At 41.3% G+C, this 10,820-nt stretch overlaps 1 protein-coding gene across 1 annotated transcript in view; it reads right to left on the minus strand.

Annotated features, from left to right (window-relative positions):
• ATXN1 (ataxin 1) overlaps nucleotides 1–8,884 on the minus strand; it is a 244,085-nt gene extending 235,201 nt beyond the window's left edge. The window contains exon 1 of the mRNA XM_021697084.2: nucleotides 8,762–8,884. The gene's annotated coding sequence lies outside the window, so the exon portion shown is untranslated. The remainder of the gene's footprint in view (nucleotides 1–8,761) is intronic.
• Between the last annotated feature and the right edge of the window lie 1,936 nt (nucleotides 8,885–10,820).

Consider the following 10,820-nt stretch of genomic DNA (forward strand, 5'->3'; position numbering starts at 1 on the left):
TGCTGCACCACAGCAGAGATGTGACCATGTCTTATACTTCTTATGCATCTCCCCTCGTGTCTAAGACAATGATAAGGACACGGTAGGTGTCTGACTCATTCATTGACTGACTGACTGATTCAGTCCCTCAACAAATAATGTTCGTCGCCTTGTCTTAGGTGCCAGAGTTACAACAAAATAAAAATTTCTTATTTCAGGGGGTTTGCAGACTAGTCCACAGAGACTCGGGTGTATATCTACAAGTCCCTGATAAAAGTATTTGGAAGAGTAATGCAAGAGCTCAAATGGGAATATATTAAACTCTACCTAGTGAAAGAAGAGCAGGGTGATAGGCAGAAAAAACTTCCTTAAGAAAAACAGTATTCCGTTCCCTTTTTACTCCACTGCTCTATAATAATAAAAATAAGTGGGCATATAAAGTATCTAGAGACAAATACCATAACACAGCAGGTATACCCTGCCTCTGCATCTTCTAAACTAATTCTTAAAATCAAACCTCAGGGGCATGATTTTTAGGACGATTTAATGTAGTAAACATGGACTCTTTATACAGTGACTATATGCTTAACTAAGAAAATTGGGAAGCGCTAAGGTAAAAAAAAAATCTGAGGAGCCATTTGTCTCAATCCAGTTTCCAAATCCAATTTCATAGTTTTTGTGCCTTCACAGGGAATAATGAAGAGCAAATAAGAAGCATCATCAATCAAAGATGGACTCTCTAAGTTTCTTTACTTAATTCAATTTTCTTGTACCGCTCCTACTGTATTTTTCAAACAAAGCTGTTCTTTTCTGCGTGTGATAGTTCAGACCTGCAAACATCCTCAGGAATAATAAACAAACAATCGGGGCACATTTTCTGTCACAAATTACACTCTGTAACATTCTTTATCCAAAGCATTTTGGACTCACAGCAAGCAGAGACGCATCTAACGCACAAAAATACCCTGCCTTATTGCAAGAGCTGCAAACAATAGAGAATTTGTATTTTTAGACACTTCTTGACACTTAAACCTGTTAATATTTAACTCCTACTATTGTTCTAAATGATGAATAAGCAAAGGCTCTCCTGCACAACCAATGTTACATCACGCACTCTGGTTGCAACAGTAAATGCTGACGTTTCCTATCGCCCTTTCTAATTATTGTCAATGTGTCTTTTCCATGTTAGGGTATACACAACAGATGCACCTGTGTGTTGCGTCTGTGGCCATCCCCACGCACGTATGCACGGATGCGCACACAAATAGGATCATAGGCATGCGGATTCATCCCCATGTTCATATCCACTTAGAAATCTAGCTTGCTCGGCTGCCTGACATGTCCGTGAGCACGACACACACCCAGCGTGCAATCCAGTGGCTTTCCTTTTGTTACCTTTGGTAGGAGATTAAGATAGAAAGCTTAAAAAAAAAAAAAGAAAAAGAAAAAGAAAGAAAGCAAGCAAGCCAAGAAGATACTTCATGGCGTCTGTGATTAAGAGACAGAAGCCAAGGAGACACTTGGTGAAGATTTACCTCGTTTCACCTTTCCCGCTTCAAGCCTTCTTCCTTTAGCATCCTACTTACCTTCCTCTTGTTCCTAGCCCACTGACCAACCCGCCCCATCTCTCCCCGGACCTCCGGAAAGGAGCATTATTAAATGAAAGAAGAGAGCATTCCTTTTCGTTAGGCTGTTATTCAACGTTGACTCAGAGAAAAAAATTTACTACAAAATGATGTGGTGTAAAGCCCAACGGAGAGTGGACAACTCTGTGACGGAACTCCCTGGAAAATTTTTGGAAAAGTCCCATACACACAGAAGGATGTCTGGGCCAGAAAAAAAATGGGTAGCAGGAAAAAAATAATAATTCATGAATATTTTTAAATGTTTTCACAAAGGTTTTTCCTGTCCGTGACTGGTTCCCCAGGGGGTATCCTCATAGGTGATCACCGCCACTGACGCCTTCCCCATACGGTAAGCACGGTGCACATCGACAGAAACAGCATGGAATGGGAGTCAGAGTTCACAAAACATTTCTTATGCACGACCTCACTTGATCTTTCTTTTATTTTTTAAGATTTTATTTATTGATTTGAGCGAGAGAGAGAGAGCACAAGCAGGAGGAGGGGCAGAGGGAGAAGCAGGCTCTCCACTGAGCAGAGAGCCCGATGCAGGGCTTTATCCCAGGACCCCGGGATCATGACCTGAGCCAAAGGCAGACGTTTAACAACTGAGCCACCCAGGCGCCCCTCCATGTTCTTATTCTAATAGTTATCACAGTGGTTACTTCCACCCCAGAAAAAACTATAAGGAGTTCTACATTTTTATTCAATTGCTTTTGTCTAGCATGCACAGTTCTGGAATTTTCCTTTCTGGCCACTGTTATTACGAAGACCCTTGAATTAAATAGAAGGGTTGTCTGCCAGCTCATCCTTCCTGAGCCATTCAAAAGGTGCCTTAACAGAACTTCTCTGCGTAGTAACATTCTGATGTCATAAATGCCGAACATGACATAATCCTCCGCGGGAGGGCAAAAGGAAAAAGTAGCTCTAAACAGACAGATCCATTTCTGTGCCAACACAACCTGATAATTAGACCAGTAGGAAAAGAGAGAGAGAGAGAGAGAAAATCCCCAGATGACAGCTTAATGGGACATCGGGTGAGACCCCTCTTTGGCGTGTGTGAAGGAGAGTCTTCACTGCGGTCAGCGTAGAGCTTCTAGAGCTGCCGGCCACCCTCTCTCAGGCGCAGCGATGATCCGACTCCGGCGTACCACCCCTCCCTCCTTGCCGCCCAACTCTGCTCTCCTGCTGTTTTAATTGGATTATTTTGGAATCTGCTATTTCTGTCTCGCTCCTTTCCCCAAACTGTCATGTAAGTACTGCAGCTTGACTATTACTCAGCTGCCAAATTTCACTCCCGAGATGGCTGTATTTCAGCGGCAAGTGAAGTGATATTCCCTCCGTGCCATCTGAACACTAGCTTAAGGGGTTAAGGGTTAAGCATCGGGGGGCGGGGGGATGCCTTTATGCAGGAAAGGAGTATTTGTTTTATTCTGTCTCATCATCATTACTGGAGGACCAGGTCATCAGCTCCACCTGAGCGTGAACGGGGGAACCTTCCAGAAAACACTTCACACAGATACGCAAACGACGAGGACTTTTCCCAGGTTCTTTCCTACAGGGACAGCAAAACCTCAAAACATCCAGAACGTAAGATGATGATCATTTTTAGAAGGGACGAAGCCTCAGAGAGTAATCCATTCACTACAGATATAAAACGTGGAGGCGCAGGGTACACGGCCCTGCTGATCCCCAGGCCAAGGGCGTTTCCCCCTGAACTTGGGTTCAGCCACAGAGGCACGCAGCAGATCACATCTCTGCTGTGGGACCAAAGACAGCCCCGGCTTCTAAAACATGTGATATCAGCGCTAAATTTCTTGTTCTGTTTGGTTAACTTTCATTCGTTTTAGACTCTCGGGATCTAAAGTTGATCTCTAGGAGCAAGAAACCAAAGTGTAAATAGAAGGAGAAGCAGAGTAGAAACAGTAGCAGTAAATAGCGCCGGGCCAGGAAATGTGCAAAGGTTTGTATGTCTATAATCCTCACGGTGACCTGCTGTCCTCACTTCAAAGAACAGAAAAAGGAAGGATAGAGAAGACAGAATGTCTTTGAAGAGAAAACAGGAGGGACCGAATGTAACTGCCAAGTCATAGAAGCTACCTTCCCAAATTTTACTAAAACATTTAGTGAAAACCTAAATTGGAGGGGGTCTTGAGTTAGGGGGGCAAGGGGACTAAATGATCTTCAAGTTCCCTTCTACGTCCAAACACTACCACATCAGAAGCTATAACATCTAACATTCTACAATTTAGAAAACATATTTAAATGCTTCATTTAAATGATAGACTTGATAAAAACTCGATGAGAAAAAAAACACTAATTTGAAAGGTACCACAGAATACCGACCCTTTGATATTGCTCCTTCTACTCATTGCTTAGACTTGGAACAGTGCAGTATGTCAACAGCAAGAGCAGCCTCCATGTAGTAGAGATGACAGAATCTCTGCAGCATTCCACCTTAGGGTCTCAGAGACAAAATGGTAGGCTTTGGTGTCAACCTCCATCGTGTTTTTTCCATGTGTTTTCCTTCATCAGGTGACACAATAATCTACCTTATTTCCTAAGGTAAAGGAACTACGTGAATGTCTGCACACTGACACAGTCAATCACATGATTTATGAGGCTTTCAAAGAATAAAGCGCTTCTGGTAAATTTAGAAACTCGAATATACTCCAAAATCATTTTGAAAAGCTATGCCTACATCTAAAACACTATGTACTCTTGAGTCTTTGTCTCTACGGTTTTCATTTTGCCACGAAACACATCATTAAGTGTTTCAAAATAAATACCTTCCCCCAAACTGGCTATGAATTATGGAGGCTTTTTTTTTTTTCCAGGAACTGGAGTGGAAAACGGAAGAACATATTTATGCTGAAAGATAAGTTTGGAGGAGGTCTCTACTTTAAATATCTAATGAATATCAATAGGGTTTTTAACCGTGGAAATGTGTGTTGCAAAGCCCAGAAAGCACAGTATGTGCATGTGTTGGATGGTTGGGTGGGTTGGGTTGGGGAGTGGGATAAGCAACTAAACTGGGTGTGTCAAAGAAAGAAAAAGCATTTAGGCAAAGCATATGGTAGAGGTTTGAGCCCCAAAAGAAAGCAGTTGACCAGGGAAAGACAAAATAGAGAAAAAGCCCCCCCACCCATGACAGTCAATCCATAGCCTGAAATACAGCCTTTACCTAACCCATGCTGAAGGCCAAAAAAGACAAAAGAAATCTCTGAGTGGATTTTATTATTTAAGAGACCACTAAATACCTAGGAATGGAGGGAAGAAAGTCAGAAGAACCATAATCCCACAAACAAGCAGAGTGGAAAGGCACCAAATACTGGAGAGGCCAAGATGTGACGACCAGAGAGACTATTTTGATATGGAACTTCTATCCATTTCAAGTTAACAAGTAAAATTAACTATGCTTGTACACAGAAGGTAGAATTAATTATATACTTAATCTCCCCCTATAACATGAACGGCGGTGGATAACGAAGAAAAGGGATGTGGTTAATACAAATTGGAATAAGGTACACAGGTTCTGGTAAAGCAACCACACACCCCCTCCGTCCATTCTTTGGGTGGTAGCTGAACAGAGAAAGTATCTCAATATACCATGAGTATACCATACTCTTCTATCTAGCATGTTCATAGAGTCACAATTGCTTAAAATATGGCTTGCCAATTGCGGGCACTATTTAGATTACCTATGTTGAGATCAACAGCTCCCGGAATGTTCCCGGCCCTGACCATGCTCATCCAAGCAGAGTTCCACAGCTGTCTTCTCTCTTTACTTTCTACTCCACTCCCAATCTGGTCCCACTCTCAATAACCACAACCTCACTGCCAACTGCCGACTGTTCTCTGGTTCTTTCTGCCTTTCAGATCAAAGGGTCTTTCTCCATTGGCTTCTCTCATTTCAGATGCATTCTCTGCCTCCTTGTAGAACGGCCCAGTGCAGCTCCATGTTCACCTGAACTAGGTTATAATGCTGTCGACTACACCTCCCTTGGAAATGTGAACTCCATTAGGGCAGGCCTCCTGTCCGTCTTGTTCCGTTCGCGATCTCTAGTGCTTAGAACTGTACCAGTGCATCGAAGCTCCCCAAAGAGGTATTTGCTGAATGAATAAATGGGTAATAGATGACTGAATGGAGTTAGAATTTAAAGACACGGTCTCAGCCTCTTACAATTCGAAAGCTGTGCCTCCATTCTGTACCAGCAGAGTCCTAACCACCCTACAGGCCCTGTGGGACTCTACGAATTGAGTTTCCAACAGTGGTCTTGGCCTGGTCTTGCAGACAGGTTTCCTCCATGACTGCAAAAATGGTTTGGTTATGGAGACAATCAAAAAGTGCTGGACCATGGGTGTGAGGCTAGAGCACAGTTAAATAGGGTGGAATATTCCCGCACTCTTCTGCCTCCCTAGAGACATTCGTTCTGATAAGGCCCTGGATAATCCACACGTCTGCATTTCTGCACCCCAGCCAGGGATTTGCAGGAAGAGAACCCTTTCTTCCTCTCTGTTTGAGTTCCTATTGATTCTGTAGTTTAGGAGGAGTCCAAGTGCTATCCAAATACCAAATGTTCCATATGGTAGTGCTATTACCATTCTACTGTAACGTCCAGCTTTCCTATCTACCTACACTCGTGAGGTGCCTCGCTGGAGTCTGGCAGGACACTATGAACTCTTTTCCTGCCCTATATTTGCTGACACATTTATTGTCCTCTCTCCCTTTATGAACTTACTCATTTAATCAAAATAACAGATGTATGTGTGCAAATACAAGTTGCATTTCCTTATTTGCTCTTACAATCATTTATGGGAGAATAATTTATGAGTCATTAAAGAGAAGTTCTTAGGCTAAACTGTTTTAATTAGGAATTCAGATGTTCCTCCTCTTATTGAAAAATACAGAGCTGTTCAAGTTAGACTGTAAGTGTGGGCCAAAACAAATATGCGGATTTACACACAACGGTTGCAGAATAGCCAGTGAAAAGCGCTAGCCAAAGCTCACCGAGTGGCCTTGTGTTTGTCTCCTTAATGCCAAATAACCCTTTGCCTCTTTTTCCTTCTATTTTTCAACTGTCTGATATAGCTAAAGGATTGAGGAGCCTCACAACCCCACAGGTTTCCCTTCTGTGTTTATGTGGGATGAAGCATATGTTTCCTAAGAGCTGGGCGGGGGGCGGAGGGGGGCGTCTCTCACTCTACCTTCTTGTTCATTTAATTAGGGAAAGGAAGCTTGTTTATCGTGGGGGAAGAGATGAGGCTGGTAGCTCACGCACCGAGCCAGACGGAGACTCTCCATGTGCAGCTCAAAGAGGCCAGGAAGCCTGCCTGACCCAAGGTGCTCGCTGGGGTGCAGGAGCAAGGCAACCTGCTCTCGCACAAGGGCTGCCTCAAGGGGCCCACGGGCCAGGTGACATCGACGGATGTCACGGCTCTGTGCTCAATGGGTCTCTCTGACTTGCAGGCTTCGGTCAGACAGTTTCTCCAGAACTGTGATGACTCCATTAATTCAAATTAAAGCCATTCAGAAATATATTAAAACAATTTTTTGGGGGGGGGGGATACCAGAAGAGGATGAAAAGAAAGAGGCAGAAGAAAAAAATAATAATTTTACAAGACTGGGATTACACTACGTTTAAGCGTCATATTTTGCTTTCTTTTTACTTTTATCATGAGCGGTTTCTGCTACCATTAAATAGTGTTTTGAAATGGGATTTTTAGTAATTTTCAACATTTCACCTCTATTTTGTTGCCACAACATCCTATGAGATACATACTATTATTCTATAAATTTTATAACCTTAAACAAGATGTAAAGTAACTTGCCCAATGTTCAAGAGAACAGCAAAACTGGAATTTGAGTCCAAGCAGTCTGGAGCCTGCAGTCTTGTCTACAGTGATCTGCAGCCTCTGAATCATATGGAGCTGCTGTAATTATATTCAATCATGCTCCCAATGTTGGACAGGTAGGTACATACACAGATAGACACACACATACATATACTTCAATTTCAGTATAATTTCAGATCCATGTTTAATGTGGGCCATTTATTAAATACTTTTATTAAGAAACAAAAAACTGTGTTTTCCGTTGAAAAAGTATTGCTACCCAGTGATATTGTGGTTGTCTAAAAATACTTGGCCGAAAAAAGGGGGACAACTCGAAATTCTCTAGGACCCTTTCACGCCTTCTTGATTTAAGTGTTATTTCTCAAATGTCAAAAACTGGTAAGTTTTAAGCATGCTACTGTCTATTGGAGGAAAGTTCTTCAAAATAGTATGATTTATAAATTTACAAATAAATGCCTCCCTGCAAAAAAAAAAAAATGAGACACAAGATACCATTTCTCATAATCAATTGGCAAGACTCTTTGTTTTCAAAATTCTCAGCCCTGGCAAAATTACATGGAAACAGGTACTCTCATATACTGCCTCTGGAAATATAAACTAGTATGACTTTATAGAAAAATAATCTGGCAACACATAGTGTCAAAAAGTCCTAACACTTGAAAACTTTTAAACTCTCCAATTTACTGGTAAGGGAGTTATCCTAAGGAAATCACTAGTGATGGCAACTAATATAAAGCTATAAGAACATTCATGGTAGCATAAAAGCCAAAAAAAAAAAAAAATAGAAACACCCTAAATGTCCAATAGAGGGGATCAATTAAATATATTTTAAGATATACATTCAATGGTCTACTATATATAATCATTAAAAATCATGCTGTAAATATATATCCATTGTTATGAAAAGATGTTCATTATTACATATTTAAGAGGAACAAAAAAGTTAGGTAATAGTGTATATTGTATTATTCCCTACTATCATCTGATGGTAGTCTCTCTAGCTGAATTTATGAACACCACGTCATCAGAATTCTCTCTTTCTTATCAATGCCTTATCATCCATCCTAATCAGTGATCTCAAAATAATTAGAAGCTATTTTCTTTCCCACAAAAAAAGCAAGGGTTCCATTTTTATGACACAGACAGAAGAAATAGCTGGAGAATATGCATCTCTAGATGTATGTTTATGTGGTGTGTTTGTGTGTGTGTGTGTGAGAATAGGTATGCATACATCCCCACCACTCTCTTGGGAACCTTACACTAAAGGACGGTTATTTTTAGTTAAAGATTTTGGAGATATTTACCTGTACCATGTGCTTTCATCACACTGGAGAAACATAAGCCGTCAGTTCCTTCCCAGTGGATCTTTCCACACAGATTTTGCTTGAGTGGAGGGGGCGGCAGTAGAGAAATTCAGTGTAAAATGCCTAGACCTGTAATTATAAAAACAATTTCCCACTGAGTTAGGCAGCTTTCAATGGCCTTCATTCACATTAGCTGAAGTCACAGAAAAGAGAAACATAGTTGCATAATCTCTCTCTCCCTCTCTCACTCTCTCTCTCTCTCTCTCTCTCTCACACACACACACACACACACACACACACAATTTTTATGGCAGAATGTCAAAAACTCAGCAAGCAGACCCACAGCAGGTCCTCATCACTGGGGATGAGAGGGTTCTGGCCAGGGGTCACACCCCACCCCATCTTCTAACTTCAGGGATATCACCATCAAGATGATGTGGTCCCTTCCCCTCCTTCCCTAATGATTCTAAAACTTCAGAGCAATAATAAAAAAAAAAAATAGTTCTCCTCCAGAAAATGTCAGCAACATTACTGAATTTGATGGTATCTTAAGATTCCTTCCAGCCACAAAGTGAAGCAAATTCAGTACCTGGTTTTACCATAATAGCCTGTGTCCACTTTCACAACTCTATGTGCCTCTCTGTTGATGACTCAGGTCCAGCACGGTATTGGTGATAAAATTCAAAGTCATCACTAACATTTACTGAACACTTAATATGTTCTTGGCTTTATGCACGTTACCCCCACTGTATTGCACCCTGTAAAGTAGCTGGCAATCATTACTATCTCTGTTATTGACAAGAAATCTGAGCGTTCGGACAGCTAGCAGATGTTAAAGCCAGGATTTAAGCCAATATTGTTCACAGAGGCCATGTTTATAATTTCAGTATTGTACCATCTCTCTCAAATTGATCTTGCTATCAACACGCCTGTATTTATTATAAAAACATTAAGTATAAAATTGACATCACCTTATTTTTTCCCAGAGTTGATATGTTACATAGGTCTTAGCATTACTAACTCTTTTTGGATGTGGCTGCCCTTCGATTTTAATTCCCAAGCTAAATTGAAATCAACATGTTGCTATTTCAATCAAGAGTAAATTCGTAGTTATTTTAGTCAATTAAAAATGCCAACTAATCCCAAATCCAGATGCAAAACCACAAAGGAAAAACCTAAAATCCAAGTCCTCCCCAAATGGCTACATTTTATTGGAAAGAAGAAAGATTAACAAAATCAAGAACCATATGTGAATACCTAATTTAAGATATGGAAGTAAAGAAAGGAATTTCTATATATTATGTCTATGGTTTAAAAAATACTTAAACATTTTTACCTATTTACCTATTTACAAATTCTGTATACTACAGGTTTTCGAATCACTGCAACACAAAATAGATGTGAGCCTATCAAGAAACCAGCAGTTATTTATGGGTCAATATTAATTTCCCTTTTAGACGTGTGTGTGTGTATATTTCTTCGAACTATTTTGGTTATATCCCTCTGTGTTTTTATGCATGCCACTCCCTTTGATTAGCATGCCTTTTACTACTTGCCAACTAGAAAATGCCTATTCATTCTTCAAGGCCAACCTCAAACCTCAATTCCTTATGATATCCACTCCCCCCAGTCTGATGTTTCCTGGAAATCCAAGCAGTGGATTCTGCCCTCTCCTGTTTTCCTAGCTCAGCAATGGCCACCAACATCACCCTGACATCTTCCTCTACCTAACTATGCCCGATACCCAACCAACCAGTCATGGATTCTACCACCAGCACACGGCCCTTCTAACTCTCCCCTACACCATCACCCCTGCTCTAGGCCACCAAGTAGCAGGACTCACCGGGACTATTGCATTGGCCTCCCAAATGGTCTCCCTGCTCCCACTCCTGCCACCCTTCAGCCCATTCTCCTCCTGCCCATCCTCAGTTCCTGCTTACAGTAATGCAATACCTTTCCATTGAGCTAGATTCTTAACATGGCCTCCAGGGCCCAGTACGGTCCAGTCCTTGTCCTCTTTTCCAGCCTGCACTCCAGCTTTTCCAGGCTTACTTTTAAT

This window comes from Neomonachus schauinslandi, chromosome 8 (genome assembly GCF_002201575.2).
Source record: "Neomonachus schauinslandi chromosome 8, ASM220157v2, whole genome shotgun sequence".
NCBI lineage: Eukaryota > Metazoa > Chordata > Mammalia > Carnivora > Phocidae > Neomonachus > Neomonachus schauinslandi.